Genomic DNA, 22,078 nt, shown 5'->3' with positions numbered 1-22,078 from the left:
TGGCTATGTGTATGCACTGTGTTGTACATACAGTAGATTGATTCAGGTCCATTCTGATCCAGATCCAGATTATATACAATGTGTATTGAACAGACGTTTCCACAGTCTTCCATACAGAAAGTTCCCAGTTCACCATGGGAGAGTTGGCTATAAAAAATAAATGAAAAACAAGCCTCACAGCCTGCTGTTTTCTTGTCTAGGATGAAATTCATGTGATTTGCAGCCTACAAATTCTGGCATAAAGACAACAGATGGCTTGTTGGCTGTTTAAAACAATAAGGATGTTGGATTGACTTTGAATTAACCTTCGAAGAACACATTGTGGAACTATAATTAGGAGGTTCACAACAAGCCAGGAACACTACTTACATCCAAGACAGGTTATAAAACCTACAACGGGAAGTTAACAGCCTGTGTCGATGCTGACTCACTCTACAGCTGGAAACAGGTGATGCAGTCTTCTATTTTATTTCATCCACGCCTGTGGTTTAAAAGAGTATTCAGACAAGAGCTGTACACTCTAATTTGATCTATGCCATTATTCATGGTTACAGCTAGCTGGAGAGAAGCCAGTAACTCTCTAACCTGCTCCTATTCTCCATTCTAACACATGCTAATCTCCATTCTCTGCCTTGTCATAGGATATTGCACTGATGTGCCTAAGTGGCTGTCCCTACCTTTTTCTATCATGAAAAATTGCACTGCTTCAAGCCTGTGACACTAAAGAATCAGTCTTTGAAGAAAACATTTTAAAATAGGAAGGATAGATACAGTAGGAAGAAAGTCAGGCAACAACAAAAAGAACAGTGAAAAATCACTGTTGACTGGGAAGAAACATGGTAGATGGGAGAATTCCCCCCCCACAATTTTTGTTGTTGTTGATTGTCCTCGTTGCACTACTGAAAATGGGGAAGGACTTCTAACGCGCTGAGGAAGTTGTGACATTACGGCAGATGAATACGTGACAAACTGTGCTCGGGCCAAAGGGAGAGCGGCGGCACACATCTCCCAACTCAGCCCGGCTTCTCCTTTGATCTTATCAGGGAGCTGCAGCTAGCAGTAATAACTGACCTGTGTTCAGCGTGGAGCTCCTGACGAGCCCAGATAAAGGCTAGCTAGAGCCAACACTGCTGCCTATGTGGCTGAGGAGGTGACTGATGGCTCGCAGCTCTCTGCATCCCAAATGGCAGCCTATTCCATACATCACTAAAACTCAACTCTGGACCTCGAAGCTAGTTCCACTGCACTTTCTCATTGTTTCGCTCTAGTCAGGAACTCATTTAGACCTGTTGGATGCAATTCATTATCAGGTTGGAATGAAAACCAGCAGACTCTGGACATCGTAATGTAAGAGTTGAATACTCCCTGCCCTACACTAAATATGGAATAGGATGTCATTTAAGAAGCATCCTGTGTGGAGATTCATACTGTAATGACTCCATGCTGAATACAGGTGGTAACAATAAATGGTTTACATACAAACCTACAGCCCACATCTACAGTAGTATACACCTCCATAGTGTTCAGAGATTGAACAGCAAACGTAAGCTCTCTACCTCTCTCTCTACCTCTCTCTCTACCTACCTCATTATCTCCAGAACAATACCAGTGTCTACATACAGTGGAGAGAACAAGTATTTGATACACTGCCGATTTTGCAGGTTTTCCTACTTACAAAGCATGTAGTGGTCTGTCATTTTTATCATAGGTACACTTCAACTGTGAGAGACGGAATCTGAAACAAAAATCCAGAAAATCACATTGTATGATTTTTAAGTAAATAATATGCATTTTATTGCATGACATAAGTATTTGATCATCTACCAACCAGTAAGAATTCTGGCTCTCACAGACCTGTTCGTTTTTCTTTAAGAAGCCCTCCTGTTCTCCACTCATTACCTGTATTAACTGCACCTGTTTGAACTCGTTACCTGTATAAAAGGCACCTGTCCACACACTCAATCAAACAGACTCCAACCTCTCCACAATGGCCAAGACCAGAGAGCTGTGTAAGGACATCAGGGATAAAATTGTAGATCTGCACAAGGCTGGGATGGGCTACAGGACAATAGTCAAGCAGCTTGGTGAGAAGGCAACAACTGTTGGCGCAATTATTAGCAAATGGAAGAAGTTCAAGATGACGGTCAATCACCCTCGGTCTGGGGCTCCATGCAAGATCTCAACTCGGGGGCATCAATGATCATGAGAAAGGTGAGGGATCAGTCCAGAACTACACAGCATGACCTGGTCAAGGACCTGAAGAGAGCTGGGCCCACAGAAAGTAAAGAAAACCATTAGTAACACACTACGCCATCATGGATTAAAATCCTGCAGCACACGCAAGGTCCACCTGCTCAAGCCAGCGCATGTCCAGGCCCGTCTGAAGTTTGCCAATGACCATCTGGATGATCCAGAGGAGGAATGGGAGAAGGTCATGTGGTCTGATGAGACAAAAATAGAGCTTTTTGTTCTAAACTCCACTCACCGTGTTTGGAGGAAGAAGAAGGATGAGTATAACCCCAAGAACACCATCCCAACCGTGAAGCATGGAGGTGGAAAACCCAATAGAAAATCTTTGGAGGGAGCTGAAGGTCCGTATTGCTCAGCGGCCAAAATCCCTGCTGCAGTGTGTGCAAACCTGGTCAAGAACTACAGGAAACGTATGATCTCTGTAATTGCAAACAAAGGTTTCTGTACCAAATATTAAGTTCTGCTTTTCTGATGTATCAAATACTTATGTCATGCAATAAAAGGCAAATGAATTACTTAAAAATCATACAATGTGATTTTCTGGATTTTTGTTTTAGATTCCGTCTCTGACAGTTGAAGTGTACCTATGATTAAAACATTAGACCTCTACATGCTTTGTAAGTAGGAAAACCTGCAAAATCGGCAGTGAATCAAATATTTGTTCTCCCCACTGTATGTGAAAACGGCGCATTTCTAAAAAATATAAAGTGAAAAATGTATACCGGATGACATCATCAAACTTTACAACACTTTAAAAGCAGTGCCTGTCAAACATTATGTGATTCATGCTGATGTGGGGAGCAAGAAAAGACCCTCCCCCTGGTAAGAAACTCATAGATATTACATAGAAGCATTTGTATAGGACCTTTCTTCTATCTTTTTAACCACAGATCATAGAAACGTGCTGTTTTCACATATGTAGACACTGGTTTGGTGCTGGAGATAAGGAATATCAAGTTGAAAAGTTGCAGTATTGTCCTTTAAACATGAGCGCTATGAAAGGGGCAGGGTTAGGACTGGTGAGAGTGATGCACTGCTGTGTATAAATCATTTGGGAAAGCTATGTATATCTTCTACATACATGGATATAGCCTACACTACAAATTCAATACATACACATGCACACAGCACACGCATACACGCGCATGCACAGGCACAAACATACAGCTGCATTAACCAGTACCAGCCGCGGGTCAGATTACCCCAGCTCTCACATAATGGCTTTTAATTGGTGGAAAATACTGAGCTGGGGTATATAGAGTATGAGTTCACAATCATCTACAAAAAAAAGGACAATATGAATGGGAGAAAAGAGTCTAAAATATCCCTTAAATCTGTCAGACCAGTCTTTTCAGGTGACAATTACACCATGTTTCATTATACTGAAACATTATATTACCATCATAACAGTCATACAAGGTCTGGCTTCAAATAATACAGTTCTACCAAATGAATAGACACTGACACATAAAAATACATATTTATGCCAGATTTCCAAAAGCACACTTTTGGTTCCCATGGTAATGAGTGGAGAGGAGAGCTGGCTGAGACAAAGACTTGGCAGTTGAGAGGTAAGAGGGCCAAAGAGCACGGTGCAGGTGGTGATTGGCCTAGCTGGGAGTTCAACGAGCTGTATAGGGCCATAAACAAACAAGAAAATGCTCATCCAGAGGCGGCGCTCCTAGTGGCCGGTGATTTTAATGCAGGAAAACTGAAATCCGTTTTACCTCATTTCGGCATGTCACCTGTGCAATTAGAGGGATAACAACTCTAGATTACATTTACTCCATACACAGAAACACATACAAAGCTCTCCCCGGCTCTCCATTTGGCAAATCGGACCATAACTTTATCCTCCTGATTCCTGCTTACAAGCAAAAACTCAAACAGGAAGTACCAGTGACACGCTCAAGATGGAAGTGGTCCGATGAAGCAGGACTGTTTGCCTAGCACAGACTGGAATATGTTCTGGGATTCATCTGGATGCCATTGAGGAGTTTACCACATCAGTCACCTGCTTCAATAATAAGACCATATAAGACCACCGTACATATCCCAACCAGAACCCATGGATTACAGGCAACATCCGCAATGAGCTAAAGGCGGACACTAATCTGGACACTTATAATAAATCCCTCTACATCCTCCGACAAACCATCAAACATGCAAAGCGGCAATAAAGGACTAAGATCAAATCCTACTACACTGGCTCTGGCTCTCGTCAGATGTGGCAGGGCTTGCAAACTATCACGTTTTACAAAGGGAAGCCCAGCTGAGAGCTGCCCATTGATGCAACCCTACCAGACAAGCTAAATGCCTTATATGCTCAACTCGAGGCAAGCAACACTGAACCATGTGTGAGAGCACCAGCTTTTCCGGACGACTGTATGATCATGCTCTCCTTAGCCGATGTGAGTAAGACTTTTAAACAGGTTAACATTCAAAAGTCCACAGGGCCAGACGGATTGTGCTGACAAGTGTCTTCACTGACATGTTCAACCTCTCTCTGACCCAGTCTGTAATACCTACATGTTTCAAGCATACCACCATGCTTCGTGTGCCTAAGAACGCCAAGGTAAACTTGACTATGTGACTACCAACCATAGCACTCACATCTGTAGCCAGAGGCTGGTCATGTCTTACATCAACACCATCATCCCAGAAATCCTGGACCCAATTCATATACCACCCCAACATATCCACAGATGATGCAATCTCTAATTGCACTCCACACTTCCCTTCCCCACCTGGACAAAAGGACCACTGACATGAGAATGCTGTTCATTGACTACAGCTCAGTGTTCAACACCAAAATGCTCTACAAGCTCATCACTAAGCTAAGGACCCTGGGACTGAACACCTCGCTCTGGATCCTGGACTTCCTGATGGGCCACCCTCAGGTGGATAGGGTAGGCAACAACACATCCGCCACATTGACCCTCAACACAGGGGTGTGTGCTCAGTCCCCTCCTGTGCTCCCTATTCACCCACAACCACGTGGCCACGCACAACTCCAACATCATCATTAAGTTTGCAGATGACACAACAGTGGTAGGCCTGATCACTGGCGACGATGATGCAGCATATAGGGAGGAGGTCAGAGACCTGGCAGTGTGTTACCAGGACTACAAAATGTCCTTCAACGTGGGCACGACAAAGGAGGGAAACGGAGGGCCGAACACGCCCCCATTCACATCGATGGCGCTCATGAGCTTCAGGTTTCCTCGTTGGCCACATCACTAAGGCCCTACCATGGTCCAAAGACACCAACACAGTAATGAAGAGGACACGATAACGCCTTTTCCCCCTCAGTAGGCTGAAAAGATTTGGCATGTGCCCAGATCCTCAAAATGTTCTACAGCTGCACCATGAAGAGAATCTTGATTGGCTACATCATCACTTGGTATGGCAACTGACCGCAAGGTGCTACAGAAGGTAATGCGTACAGCCCAGTATATCACTGGGACCGAACTCCCCTGCCATCCAAAACCTCTATACCAGGCTGTGTCAGAGGAAGGCCCTAAAAAGACTCCAACCACCCAGTCATAGACTGTTCTCTCTGCTACCACACAGTAATCAGTACCGGAGTGCCAAGTCTGTGACTAAAAGGCACCTGAACAGCTTCTATCCCCAAGCCATAAGATTACTGAACAGTTTACCAAATGGCTACCCAGACAATTTACATAATTTCTTTATCTTAATTGTTTTGAACTGACTCCCTTGCACTGACTCTATGCACACTCACTAGACACTACCCACACACTCACACATACTACACTGATACTCCAACATATACACACACACACACTTCATATGCTCACACACACACACACACACGCTGTTGCTGCTCTGTTAATTTTATATATATATATATATATCCTGATTGCCTAGTCACTTTTACCCCTACCTACATGTACATACTGTATTACCTCAATTACCTCAATTACCTCAATTACCTCAATTACCTCAATTACCTCATTTACCTCAATTACCTCAATTACCTCAATTACCTCAATTACCTCAATTACCTCAATTACCTCGTACCGCTGCACATTGACTCGGTACCGGTACTCCTTGTATATCGCCTCATTATTGTTCGAATTGTGTTACTATTTCCTTTTTTATTTAGCAAATATTTGTCTTACTTTTTAACTCTGCACTGTTGGGAGTGGGCTCGTAAGTAAGCATTTCACTATTACGTCTATGGCGCATGTACACAAAAACAATTGATTTGATTTGAAGCTTGTATAAAGATTTTGGTGGTGAGGGCTGGGCAGGGACGACGGCTTGATATAAAGGCAGTGTGAGTGGAAGAGAAGGCACGGGGGCTGTCTGCACCAGGCTAGTTTGATTGGTGAGGACAGGACCTATCTGTGGTTAGAGTGTTAGTGACTGTGAGGGCCTGGGAGGTCAGAGACAGTTGGCTGGATTTACTGGAGGGCCCCTCTATCCGTACTCCATCACACATCACAACATAGAAATTACATGTGTCATCTAGAACATAGAGTTGAAGTCAGAAGTTTACATACACCTTAGCCAAATACATTTAAACTTAGTTTTTCACAATTCCTCACATTTAGTCCTAGTAAAGATTCCCTGTCTTAGGTCAGTTAGTATCACCACTTTATTTTAAGAATGTGAAATGTCAGAATAGTAGTAGAGAGAATTATTTATTTCAGCATTTCTTTCTTTCATCACATTCCCAGTGGGTTAGAAGTTTACATGCACTCAATTAGTATTTGGTAGCATTGCTTTTAAAATGTTTAACTTGGGTCAAACGTTTCAGGTAGCCTTCTACAAGCTTCCCACAATAAGTTGGGTGAATTTTGGCCCATTCCTCCTGACAGAGCTGGTGTAATTCAGTCAGGTTTCTAGGCCTCCTTGCTCGCACACGCTTTTTCAGTTCTGCCCACACATTTTCTATAAGATTGAGGTCAGCACTTTGTGATGGCCACTCCAATACTTTGACTTTGTTGTCCTTAAGCCATTTTGCTACAACTTTGCTATGCTTGGGGTCATTGTCCATTTGGATGACCCATTTGTGACCAAGCTTTAACTTCCTGACTGATGTCTTGAGATGTTGCTGTGTAAGTGTATGTAAACTTCTGACTTCAAATGTGCCATCTATGGAGTTTACTGTATCAAACCATCCCTAAGTGTCTGTGTAACTGAACGACAGGGATTCACAGGCATTGAGGGACTAGCCAGTAGACCACTCATACAACCACAGCTAATCCCTCTTGGCCAAAGTGGAGTGGATGAAGTATTGTGGAGATGCCTTGAAATGAAAAAAGAAAGAAGAGAAAACTGACCTTTATAGGACTATAAACTGTTCATTGGTCTGGAGAGAAGAATGGTGGCTTTGGGATTGCGGGGGCACCACACACACACACACACGCACATGCGCGGGTGCACACACAGAGAACACACATAGTCACACACTCACACACCCTTGCCTATCTGATAGGGCCAGCATACTGGGGGAATGAGCCCTGGGACACGGCTGACCTTTAGGGAAGATCAATTCAAGTGAGAACCCTAGCTCCTACTGATATCAGCCAGTACAAGGACGCCAAGCTTCTTACGTCACACACTACAGAAAAAAGCAAAAGGACTGACCGAAAGATACATTTGGAACACGGATGTACCCCTGCCTCCAGAGATCCCCTCCTGTGGAATAACCGCAATGATCAACCCCTGAGATCTGGTGATAGCAATGGTGATTCTTCAGCCTAATTTGAACTACAACAGATACTCCCTCAAAGGATTCAACTCAACTTACTCCATAAAAGCGAATGATAAATTGATTCAATATTGGCTACATGAAATACCACAACCAACAAGCCTCCAGGAGCAACATATTCTCTTAATTTATAAAAAAAAAAAAAAACTAGATACACTTTATAAAATTTACGCAAAATTTGGAAATTGCATTACACCTGCGAACTTGGGCACACACCATAATTTCCCAGCACCTAGCAGCTGAAACCCATTACCGGCTAAACATTGTCACCGATTCTCCTCTCCTTCACCCATTTGTAGCTGGAGCAAATTCCCTCCCCTCCTCACCTACTCCACAGCCCTCTGTTCTGCAGCTCTCCACAGCACTGAATAACCTCCATTACCCGTGGGCAAAACTGAATTAGACAATAACCAACGACAGCCGAGCGCAGCCTCCTCTTTTCAGATCAATAAGTAAGGTGAAACAGTGTGTGTGCTGACTTGTCCAGAGTCAATGAAATCCTCAGAGCCATAGGCCAGTCACCTAACTAGTAGAGGGAGTGTGGAGGAGTAGACACGGTCAGATGTTAGGTTAAGGGGAGCTAATTTAATTAATGAGTTGGATGCTGTTCTTTTCATTAACAAGCCTAGTTAAACGTACTGGGGCATGACAACACGACAACTGGGAAAGGAGATTAACACAGATTCACAGTCCTCACCAGACTAAAATAATCTCCAGCTAAGCGTAATTCTTGCTGTCTCTGTTCTTTCTCTCGCTCTCTCGCACTCTCTCCCAGTGCCAGGCTTCCTTCATTCCAATCTATTTCTATTTCGTCTCTCTCGTTTATGCCTCTTACTCTACCTCTTTCCTTCCTAATGTATTTCTCTTTTTATCTTCCCTCTCACCCTCAACCACTCTCCCTCTCTCTCTCCTCCCTCTTTCTTTCCCCTTTAACTTTTATCTCTGCTAAAACATAGAGCAGTGAGCACTGCTGATCTGAGAGAGAAAGTGATATGAGATTGCTTTCAATCCAAACCAACTAGGCCATCCCAGGCCATAGCTGGGTCAATCAAGCTATACTAAGAGATTTCACAGACCAGGTGTAGCTGGGTATATATTAGTGTGTAGTGTCATGCTGCATGAATATGACAACTCCTCATTCCACTGATCACCTGATCCACTGCACTAAATATGGTTAGAACTGTATATCTAGGAGATGGAGGGTTGTGAGGGTTAAAAATAACATTTTACTACTGCTGAGGGGAGGAGGATCAAGTTGAGTATTACTTAGTATTTTAACTTTGAGTGGATGGTATTGAGTGGTCCTTATTGGAGGAGATGCTGAGTGTCACCAATTCCCCCCAATCCCCCCTACAATCAGCTTGACTTACCCAAGGGACTGCATCGTATTACTGCACAGTACTTTACTGTAAGCCTATGACAAACATAGTCTACCTATCCCTATGCTGGTTATAGATGGCAACATCTTCAAGAGAATTTGGGTAATTGAAAAGCGCTACATAAGTCCTGCGTATTATTATTGTTATTGTTAATAACAACATATCCTGATCTCTTTTTCAAGCAGGTTTGTATTGCACTAAAAGCAGTGGAAACATGTCGATGGCTATACTGATTACATGGGGGTGTAAAAGGCGGGGAGGGGGCAGAAGTGAAGAAGGAGAGGGAAGAAGTGAGATGAGAGGGGTTTCTGTGATTGCCTGAAGCCCATCTCTCCCTCTATCCAGCCAGAGAAGACAGAGACAGGAGAGATAGCTGCCTCATCTCAATGTTCTCTTATCCAGCCCTCTCTCTCCACTTCTTTCTTTTCATTTCTTCTTTCACCCCTGCCTTTATTAAATTCTAAAGCAGGCTGAAGACTGACAGAGATTGGCAGCAGCACCATAGATGAACACCAGCATAAAAAAAACTGTGGGGGGGGGGCTTCAAATGAGAGGAGAGGAGGCTCAAACTGGGAACAGTCCATGGCCTCACAACCTTACTGCAGATCAAGCGTAGTCGTACAAGCTGGAGCTCAGAGCTTGAAGGCCAATGAAGGAGACAACTGTCTGGACAGTCAATGAAAGACAGACAGGATGGACTGACAAGCTTCACTGAGCTCTGCGGTCTGTTATTGGGAAGCCTGAATTTTCACCTTGTATGGTGTCTAAGAAATTAACTGTGACTTCAGAGTGGCACGTACTGTAGATTAGCCATGTGACTCACTAGCGCCTGCGGAAGCCTGGAGAAAGCAATGTGGTGGAGAAAGCAATGTGTTTTTAGAAGGTCTAAAAAGAAAAGGTAAAAGAAAGGAAATTATAGTATCTCAATAAGATGAATCACATGGATAGAATAGCATCATGGCATTTCAGGGTAGGATATCAAATGCCACGGTGTCATAAGTGGTGGCAGGTTTAAAAAGCTCAGCGGTGTGGATGATCAAAGACTCAAGCTCAGTGGAGCAAAACATGTGAACAAACCAAGACATTTTGCCTGCTTCAAGGGGAGCTGACAACAATGAAAAGTATATGTCAGCTATTCAATAAAATTGAATTTTTAAATGTATTACCCGTGTGAGGTTCTCAAAGTCAAGTGCAGGTGTCACGACTTCCGCCAAAGTTGGTCCCTCTCCTTGTTTGGGCGGTGTTCGGCGGTCGATGTCACCGACCTTCTAGCCATCGCTGATCCTCTTTTCATTTTCCTTTGGTTTTGTCTTGTCTTCCATCACACCTGGTTCCAATCCCATCAATTACATGTTGTGTATTTAACCCTCTGTTCCCAACTCATGTCCTTGTCGGTGATTGTTTATTGTAAGTGCTTGTACCCATTATTTGGTTATTCTGGTTTCCAGTGGGTTTTTTGTTATTAAACTGAGCCGTTTGGAAACACAGTTTTTGCTCTCCTGCGTCTGACTTCTCTGCCACCAGTACGCACCCCTTACAGCAGGGCTCTTGCTGCGTCCAACTTCAGTGTTGCATCTCACATGACTACACATGTTGCCAGGTTTAGATGGGCTCTTCAAATTAGCTGAAACTGCACTTGTGAAAGTACAATAAACACTGACAAAAATGGAAACTGGCAAGTGATTGGCTATGAGAAAATTGTCTCCGTAGAAATGGAGTAAGTCATTAATGAAGAAGGACAGGGAAGTGAGCATCTGCTCTTGTAAACATGAAAGCACGTGGCTAACCTCTGTACTCTACATTGTAAGCTTATAAAATGCCATTGTAAAAAATAAGAGAAAAAACTATTTGTGCTGTTTTAACAATTGATTTTCCCATCATCAAGTGTAATGAATCATGTCCTTTTTGTTAGAGCCAACCAAATAGTGCACAACTGTTGCGGAGGACAAAATGTTGTTGAAAACTTTCAAAGAAACTATTTTATCCAAATATTCTAAGTCTCTCAGCCAATTGGACACAAATCATCATCCAAAGACTAAATCAAAAATATCTTCTGTCAGCAGTAATCATTGAGCTACATACAGTGGGGCAAAAAAGTATTTAGTCAGCCACCAATTGTGCAAGTTCTCCCACTTAAAAAGATGAGAGAGGCTTGTAATTTTCATCATAGGTACACTTCAACTATGACAGACAAAATTAGAAAATAAATCCAGAAAATCACATTGTAGGATTTTTTATGAATTTATTTGCAAATTATGGTGGAAAATAAGTGTTTGGTCACCTACAAACAAGCAATATTTTTGTCTCTCACAGACCTGCACCAGGCTGGGAAGACTGAATCTGCAATAGGTAAGCAGCTTGGTTTGAAGAAATCAACTGTGGGAGCAATTATTAGGAAATGGAAGACATATAAGACCACTGATAATCTCCCTCGATCTGGGGCTCCACTCAAGATCTCACCCCGTGGGGTCAAAATGATCACAAGAACGGTGAGCAAAAATCCCAGAACCACACGGGGGACCTAGTGAATGACCTGAGCTGGGCAAAGTAACAAAACCTACCATCCGTAACACACTACGCCGCCAGGGACTCAAATCCTGCAGTGCCAGATGTGTCCCCCTGCTTAAGCCAGTACATGTCCAGGCCCGTCTGAAGTTTGCTAGAGAGCATTTGGATGATCCAGAAGAACATTGGGAGAATGTCATATGGTCAGATGAAACCAAAATATAACTTTTTGGTATAAACTCAACTCGTCGTGTTTGGAGGACAAAGAATGCTGAGTTGCATCCAAAGAACACCATACCTACTGTGAAGCATGGGGGTGGAAACATCATGCTTTGGGGCTGTTTTTCTGCAAAGGGACCAGGACGACTGATCCGTGTAAAGGAAAGAATGAATGGGGCCATGTATCGTGAGATTTTGAGTGAAAACCTCCTTCCATCAGCAAGGGCATTGAAGATGAAATGTGGCTGGGTCTTTCAGCATGACAATGATCCCAAACACACCGCCCGGGCAACGAAGGTGTGGCTTCGTAAGAAGCATTTCAAGGTCCTGGAGTGGCCTAGCCAGTCTCCAGATCTCAACCCTATTGAAAATCTTTGGAGGGAGTTGAAAGTCCGTGTTGCCCAGCAACAGCCCCAAAACATCACTGCTCTAGAGGAGGAGGAGATCTGCATGGAGGAATGGGCCAAAATATCAGCAACAGTGTGTGAAAACCTTGTGAAGACTTACAGAAAACGTTTGACCTCTGTTATTGCCAACAAAGGGTATATAACAAAGTATAAACTTTTGTTATTGACCGAATACTTATTTTCCACCATAATTTGCAAATAAATTCATTAAAAATCCTACAATGTGATAGTTGAAGTGTACCTATGATGAAAATTACAGGCCTCTCTCATCTTTTTAATTGGGAGAACTTGCACAATTGGTGGCTGACTAAATACTTTTTTGCCCCACTGTATATATGAACTGGAGACCCATTCTAGGGAGAGAGTTTTTTTTTATGTTACCCGCAATGTTACCTTAATGTTTGATTGTCCAGTTCTCCTTTAGGGGAACATTCTATCTATGTTAGCAAAAACATTCGGATAACTTTTTTGCATGTTTTGCTGTTAAAGTTACGAGAATATTCCGTTAATGTCTAGCCAAACTTATCTAGAACGTGGTTAGTGCTTTCAAACACATTGCTAAGAATGTGAGAGTAGGGTGACTCCCCTAGCAGTGAACCTAGGCCATCTGCACCAATGACAAGAACCCTAACCACTGTCCCAATAAGGGATATCTCTAGGACAAGTGCTTATTGGGTCAGTATAGTTAGATTAAAACACACTGTTTAGTAATGAAGGTCTACAGTACCCTCAACAGCACTATGTAGGGTAGCACCATGGTGTAGGCGGAGGACAGGTAGCTTCTGTCATCCTATGGGTACATTAACTTCAATACAAAACCTAGGAGGCTCATGGTTTTCACCCCCATCCATAGACTTACACAGTAATTATGACAACTTCTGGAGGGCGTCCTCCAACCTATCAGAGCTCTTGCAGCATGAACTGACATGTTGTCCAACCAATCAAAGGACCAGAGTATGAATCTAGGACTGAAAGCATAGCATAAACTACAGCTAACTGCAGTGCATACAATGTGGTGAGTAGTTGACTCAAAGAGAGAGAAAGACAATAGTTAAACTGTTTTGAAAACGCTGTACTGCATGATTGTAGCGGGTTTAGTAACACGTTAATTCTATTTAGGCTTAGAAAGTTTTTTTTCTCGCATGGTCACATACATCTGACGTGTTGTGCATTGAAGTCCACAAACAAAGGGAAAAGGTGAGAGAAGCACGTAGGTGTGAGGAGGAATACAACGTGGCTGCTATGAAAGTGAACTGTGTTTACATGTGTTCACGCAAACGGAACGAAACGAAGCTAAATATACCTGAATTTGTCCGATAGAAACTCTCGTTTGCAACTGTTGGACTACTGATTGCACCCTAGATCAGCTAGATGCAGGCAAGAGTGTGCCATTAAGGTGGCTTTGAATGTGTCACTGTCTATCCATGTGTCACTGTCTGTCACCTCAAATGTTTTTACGACCTGCGTGCACCTATTTTGTAAACTTTCATTCATAGGCTAGGATGTAGCAACCTTATGATGGATAAAGGCAAAATGTGAGTAGTATATTATCATATTATCACATCATCCAGTAACATGACATATATTGGATTAATATAAAATTGTAATATCTTCTGCTGTGTGATGGGGAAAAAATGTGGCCTTGAAGAAAATGTCTTGAATTACTTCAATGGATATTTTTGACACAAATGTGATAACCAAGGTGTCTTTTTAGGAATGTTCTAATTGGACTTCTCTATGGGGCTATCTATCGGAACTGTCTTTTTTGGCTCGACATCAGCTAGACTGCAATACCGAAAGTGTCCTCTGAGCACAGTGGAAAGTGTTCTTCTAAACCGGAACCCTGTGGTATCAATGGTTAACTTTGCATGACGTTCACAGAGAAGGAGAGATTAGAATAACTGGAAACTCTCAACAAAGACATGGGTGAGAAAATCACACAGGGAGGTGACTGAGAGAATGTATAATTTTGGTAAAAAATAAATATAGTGTGTGCGAGAAAAAGAGGCTGCAAATATGAAAGAAAGTCAATAAGATGATGACACTAAGGGTTGGGCCAGTGCAACACAGCTCAGTGACTCTCCACTACAGTATAACCCAACAGGCCCCTTAGCCATGGGATGAGTGCTACTAGCTAAGTCTGTATGTTAGAGGAAAAACAGTCTTGTAACCTGCATGTAACATTCTGATCCCCACTGAAGTTAGAGTTAGGATACATGTACATCAATACACAAACAACACTGATTTTAAAATGTGTGTCAATGTGGTATTTTTTCGCTTAGGATCACCAAACCATATTTCTGCAACTGTATGCCAATGGACTAAAAACTTCCCATGTTCATGCGCTTACAGGGTTTTAAAGACTATAGGCCAGCAAATCACCCAAATTAAGGACGTCCTATCATATCCTGGCAGCCAGATGCAGGATCCCTATGGTCGCTAGTTGCACAGCCCCGTCGTCTTTTAAACCAGAGGATGGGGAAAAACACACCATGCAGACGGCTCTGTTCCCATAAATCCTCCCTGACCTGACGGTGGGTCCAGGGGGACCAGAATTAGTGATCATATGGAATCTGCTGGGCTAGGACGGATCATCCCAGAGTGATGCGATATTTGGACGGGAGCTGGAGGGGGACTAGAGGGATTATCACAAGATGTGCTCGGCCAGATTAGGGAGAGGACGTAAACCTGATGGAGAACGGGTTACAGATTAACACTGCTGGTCAGTCAGTCTAGACTCACCGCAACTCCAATAGGCTACAGAGAATAATAACACCTCTACTGTATACAATAGATTAGATACATCATACACTCTCAGATTAGATCCTTCTAACTGTCCTAGTCTCAATAAATACTATAGATGAATAAATTCCACTAACATTAGGATGAGGTTGTATGTTTCTACTAGAGCCACATAAAACAAAGAATAAATAAATATGCAGTGAAATGAGTTGTTTTACAACAGTCACCATAATGTGAAGGTGATGGATCACTTTGATCTGACTTTGACAAATGTAATATTTGATTTAGACATAACGCTACTGTTGATAATGCTAGACATACAGTACATGACACGTTCACACATACACACATGCATGCATGCACTCAAGCACACACAAACACAAACATGCACATTCATTATTGAAACATACCGCATGACATAAACATCTATGTAGGAACATCAGTCATACACTGAATCTGAATGCACTGCTTTATCGATTCTTTACCGAAACATCAGATTTTTCTGCCAGAACTTTAATTGAAAACTTGTGTCAAATGGAAAATGTACAACACTGTCAAGAGCTAAACGAACAGCACACATGTCAAAGAGGAAGAACAAAACAATCAGAATTACCATACATATGCAAAAAAATAATAATAATATTGTCATTTTTGCAACAATGAATCTTTGGCAATCACTGAAACAGTTTAATCAGAATCATTACAAATGGTTATTCATTAAGTCCTGTAATTAGATCATAAATGGTATGGATATACTAGGTGAGGCTTTTGAAGGAGATCACACGCTGGGGACAAATAGAAAAGCCAGCTAAGGACGGATGACGATTAAATATGAGTTTTTTAAATCGCAAACAGGGACCAGGGCCTGATGGGGATATGTATTCCTCTGCCAGGTCTCTATAGAGAGAAATTCATCTGATTGATCCATTGTTGCATTTCACACATGTACAAGTGTGTATTAATACGGATATGTGAATTGGAAATGTGTTTTTTGCCCATTAGTTAAATGATGTGTGACGCCGATGTCTTATGTGGGAGTGAGTGAGAATTCCATAGGCATAACTCCTAACGCTGCTATGATCACAACTTTATCTTAGTTCTTTTTTTACCATTTCTGATAGGGCTGAAGATGAAAGTTTAGGAACGAGTAGATAACAATGGAGATAACAATGGCAGAACCAGGGAAGTACCGGCTCAACGCACTTCAAAGTTCTCCACTTCTGACCATATCCACCCACCCCTACTCTTCTCTGTCTGCCTTGGGGGACAGAGTAATGACCAAGCTGACTTGCTGGGGTAGGCTAGTCATGCTGCATGTGTTCATAATTTCTGCTCTGCTCTCCTCTCCTCTGTTATTAGTTAATGCCTTAGTGGGACGTCAGGTAAATCAATTGGGGGCTGATCTTTAAAAGCTGACAGGTAAGCGAGCACATTATCCCTATTTGCACTTCATTGCGTGCACCGCTGGGCAGTGCTGAACACTCACAATCAGCAGACAGCACAGGACAGAGTCCCAGTCATAACATACACAGGTTCAGATGTACTGTAGGACAGGGACAAGCGAAAGAGGAGAATGGGGAGAGTAGGGGGAGAGGGAAAGAGGGAGAGAGTGGAGAGTGGAGGAAGACGGAGGGATGATTCAGAGGTTGAATAATTTACTTTGACAAAGGCCCAAAGGAAACCTGCGGGTGAGTTCTGATGGGTAATCTGCTTGACTTTGGAAAAATAGAGACGAGCACAAAATAAATTGCCAAACACATCCTTTCTGGTTTTTTAAAATAATTTCTTCCTACAAAATTGCTCATGGGATTTTGCACCCATGGCACTTATGTTCGTTCCTTAAATTGCTCTGATTAGTTTGTGAAGGGGACCTTTTTTTATGAAAAAATATGAAATCAGATTGCATTGCGGAGCATGCAATCTACAAAATGTTACAGATGCTCCCTGCTTCCCTGCTGTATATTTCGTTCCTTCCATCTATCCCTCTGCTTGTGATTTTTACTCTCCCTCTCGCCACTCTCCCTCCATCTCTCTCTAGCTCTCTCTCGCCACTCTCCCTCCCTCCATCTCTCTCTAGCTCTCTCTCGCCACTCTCCCTCCCTCCATCTCTCTCTAGCTCTCTCTCGCCACTTTCCATCTCTCTCTCTCTCTCTTCCTCTGCTCTCCCTCCAGCTCTCCTCATCCGAGGCCCGATTCTACCAAGCAAAACCGAATTTAATGATAACATCCCTAACAGTGAGTTAACTTCATTAATAAGCTTTTGATAAACCCAACACCTTTTACTGTTGGTTGAGTTAATAAACCACCATCTCTATTTGATACATAGCCTACTCTATCAAAAATGTGATGATGTTTAGGAGGTAAATCTGCTTAGATCAATAAACATCAAATTTGACTTGAAGAGGTATGGGTGTGAGTTTGAGTTATTGCTGAAGGTACATTGACAAACACATGCTGTACATGCAAATTTCACACAAATACAAAGGTTAGTTGTGTCATTCCACCTATTGGGTACTTTTTGAGTAGTCCAACTTGGTAAAAGGGGAGGCAAGTAGCCTGGCGGTTAAGAGTGTTGGGCCAGTAACTGAAAGGTTGCTGGTTCGAATCCCCGAACTTACTAGGTGAAAAATAATTCAATGTCCATTGAGCAAGGCACTTAACCCTAATTGTTCCAGTATGTTGCTCTAGACAAGAGCATCTACTAAAAAATGTTTTTAAGTAGTTACAACTCATTTTAACATTCTATCATAATGAGCACATGTTCAACTTAATAAAATAAAAAATGCTTTCCCATCTTAAAAAATACTACATTAAGTGCCAAACAAAGTAACATGGTTGACTGTAACAGGGTTGATGATTCATCTTAAATCAGCCATAGATCCCCTTGTGACAGGGGGAATGGAAGCTTGTTGTGTACAACAGGGAGGGGCAATTGAAAGTCATTTTTAAAACACATTTTTTAATTATTAAACATTTCTGTCTATACATGGGTAACAGGGTTGACGTGTTCTACTTGACCCACTCAGTCTTCCACCACAAAATACCAGAAAATGGCCAAAAAGATTAGAAGTGGCTCAACAGCTTTTACACTAGTTTGACTATAAGATGTTCAATGTTTAATTTGAAAACAAATATTTAAAATGGAAAAGTTTCAGCATAATATGTTATTATAGTAAAGCGAGAGTTCAGGTCACGCAACAGGGTTGACATTAAAATTAGGGACAAAAATGAATCACTAATTACATTAAATAAATAATCATCTTCAGAAATGACTTTGTCAAAGCAACATAATAACTAGGGCTTTACAATGATGGTGAAAACCTGGAGAAATGTTGGGGTTAAGTGGGTTAACATTTACCTAGAAGTCACAGAGGGACATGTCAAAATTATGAATTTTGCCATTTTAGCAAGTCTTTATTGATGTAAAAAAAACTGATTTATTGAATTTTCCATGTGGTCTATATTAAGGAGCACTTTATTTAATATAATATACTTTTAAAATGCAATATTGGTGCCCAATTGTACATCAAATATTATAGGGATGCAAAAGGCACTCATTTTGTGGATCGACCCAGTTCTGTTTACACACACAAACATACACACACACACACACACACACAGCTCAAGACCCCACACAGACCCCACACAGCTCAAGACCCCAGCTCACCCATCTCCATGCAGGTCCTTAACTCTCTACAGTGGATTAGATGGCAGAAATATGGCATACTGGGGGCAAATGGGCTGAATGTTTTAACGAGGCTGCAGCCCACTTTATTCCCTCCCATGTAGCAGTTATCTATCAGCTACTAAGGCCATGCGGCCCTGAGCACAGCTTACACTTCACAGGTTATCTACCTGTGCCACTGGATGTTTACACTGATCCCTACGTTTACATTCCAGGTCCCCTAGGGCCATAATACAGGAGCCCTGGGACAGGCCTTGCTATGTCTAATCCCTATGGTCCAGAATCAAACACTCTCCTCACAATGTTTGGACTGAGGGAGTTGGGAGTAAGAGTAGTGAGAACGCACACACACGCACACAAACACCCACAGACAAGTCCACAATGAATACACACTCAGGTACCTTGCATGCGTGTGCGCGCGCACACACACACACACACACAGACACACACTGTGTCATAAGCCCTGCTCAGTTTGAGAGGTGTGCTCACAGGAGGGCCTCACAGCTACAGAGCTAGGTGTCTGAGTAGAACCCAGGGGAGACACTGTCAGAGAAACAGACAGTGTTCCTAGAGTTCCTAGACATGAGAACCACTACAAAGACTCCGTTTTGGCATTTCCCTGTAAAAAGCCCCATGAGCACTAACATATGAAGTTCATAGGAGCACATCAAATTTGGTGTCAAATGAAAGTGTATATTTTTTTAGAATTTAAGGCATTTATAAATGTTTCAACCATTTTCCACCCTAAAAATGCAAAGGCAATGACAGACATAAAAGGGGTCTAAGAAAACATTCAGCATAGAACATCTATAACAGGAATTCAAAGTAGTCACAAATCACAGTTGGTTCACATGCTACTCTTCTCCCTTCCACTGGCATGCTGTTATGTTCAGCTCAATGTTCTGTTTCTCTCACGTGGTAGTCAAAGCAAGAGTGTGAAAACACTCTGGACGAGCCCTCTCTCTCCCCATCTCTCTTCTTACTCTTCAGTTAGTGTCACCTCTCCCAGCGATTGCTGAAACATACCCATGAGGCCCCTATTTCCATTTCCGGTCCGCACCAACCAAATTTGGTCTTGTTTGGGGCGGAGCTCATTAGAATAATAGCCAGTGTGCAGAATAATACCCAAACATGCAAAGGAGGATATCAATTGTTCTATCTTTGTGTGCCTATTCAGCATATATCACCATGAAGAGAATGACATTCATAATTATGCATTTCTCTATAGTACAGATCAGGGACTCATGATGTCATTCTGTTACCATCATTCTGTTACCGGGTGTAAATCCATTTACTCCAGTTCAATAACCAAAAGAGATTTTTTTCTAAGTAAAGGTGTCATATCATAGCTGATAGCCCATTTTTTTCTACAGACATCTTTGAATCTTAATTCATAGATATTTAACAAGGTTTATGAAAAATGTGGTCAGGGAGATTTTACCGACATTCTTTTACCAAACTTTACATCTGCACTGTTCATCGAGTAAATGTGGTTTTGTTAATGTTTCTGTGGAAATTGTTCAAAGTAGTCCATGTGCATAGAGTTGTACGGTTTGTTTAACTTTGCAATCAATGTATTTTATTTGGCATACTTTTAAAGTGAAAAATATGCATCATTCTGTTACCATGGAATTGCCCAATTATAAAACCTGCCTTCCAGTGTATCCACTCTAGAGAAACACCTGGTTATACGGATATGGAGTTGGGTAGTGGGTAGATGGCTGGTGTGTGTTGGGTGTAGTTTGTAGTGTGTGTAGCTCTTATGTAGTAACTCAGTCCTGGGATGCTCTGTGTAGTTCTAAGCAGCTACTCCTGTGTTAGTTCTGTTTGATGATAAGGTTTCAGAAAGGGAATTCTTGATTTTTCTACCCAACGGGTGACTGTGTGTGTGACCATGCCAAGTTCTTGGCATTATCCCTGGATTGGGGGGCTGGTGTGTGTGATAAAGAAGTTTGAGAGGGCTATATGAGGGCTGCTTTCTGAAGTTTCTGGTCGTGTGTGTGTGTTTGTGCGCAATGTGCACGTTTACAATGTGATTGTGTTTGTTCACGTGTGTCTTGTGTGTTATATGCATATGTGTGTGTGTGTGTGTGTGTGTGTGTGTGTGTGTGTGTGTGTGTGTGTGTGTGTGTGTGTGTGTGTGTGTGTGTGTGTGTGTGTGTGTGTGTGTGTGTGTGTGTGTGTGTGTGTATTTATGTACAGTGTTGTTGACAAACAGGATCTGTGTTAAGGGATCCTGTGTATAGTGGGTAACACTTCATCATCTATTCATGGGCCCAGGGGCAACTCTCAACCCTCTCCTCCTCTACAGTTAGGCCTCTTAGGGCAGCTGCTTTTACTGCATATGCTCCCGTCGAAATGCATCTGTGGGACTGGACTTGATCCATGGACGTATGGTAATGCAGCAGCATCCTGGATAGTAATTCATGTTCTAGTCATGATTTAAACTATGATATACTGTATTTCATACTTGACTTGAAAGACTCTCATATCATTAAATAGATGAAATGTGGATGTGACGATTGTCCTATGTTTGCCATCAAATAAAAGACATGCCTTATATTACAGATGGACAGCGGCCCACGGCCCCCTTTTGTAGGCCCGCATATCAATTTCCAAAACAAAACAAAAATGTATTGTCTATATTTTTTTTTGTGAATGGGGGGTTAGAATAGTAGAACTTTAATTGTGCATCAGCAGTTTTTCTCTTGTTATGTCAGTCACTGACAGTCACTCAATTAGCCATGTCAGATTGGAAAATTATTCTAGCCAGCTATCTATGCAAAATTTTCTCTCTGCCCCAAAATGTGTAGAATTGCAGAAAACTTGCTTTTAAACTGCAAAAATGTATCTTCGCCCCATGACAAAATGTGTAGAATTGCAGAAAACGTGCTTTAAAACTGCAAAAATGTCTCTGCGCCCCATGACAAAATATGTAGAATTGCAGGAAAATAACACATTGGTTATGGAACCTTTTCTGAAAGCATTTATTCATTGTATTTATGTGTAGTTAGCTGTGTTTTCTGTGCATGCATTCAGAATGATCACAAGTTACATGTATAATGTGAACAAGTACAATGTGAAAGTAGATCAAAAGAAATGTAAACGATTACCTTGTATTCCTCGTTTATTGAAGAGGGTTATCTGG

At 42.0% G+C, this 22,078-nt stretch overlaps 1 protein-coding gene across 1 annotated transcript in view; it reads right to left on the bottom strand.

Moving 5' to 3' along the window:
- The window catches only part of LOC112219947 (transmembrane protein 132C-like), a 117,917-nt gene that overhangs the window by 86,782 nt on the left and 9,057 nt on the right, over positions 1-22,078 (bottom strand). The gene's annotated exons all lie outside the window — the stretch shown is intronic.

Source organism: Oncorhynchus tshawytscha, linkage group LG20 (genome assembly GCF_018296145.1).
Source record: "Oncorhynchus tshawytscha isolate Ot180627B linkage group LG20, Otsh_v2.0, whole genome shotgun sequence".
Lineage (NCBI taxonomy): Eukaryota > Metazoa > Chordata > Actinopteri > Salmoniformes > Salmonidae > Oncorhynchus > Oncorhynchus tshawytscha.
This window is presented reverse-complemented; position numbering and strand designations above follow the sequence as displayed.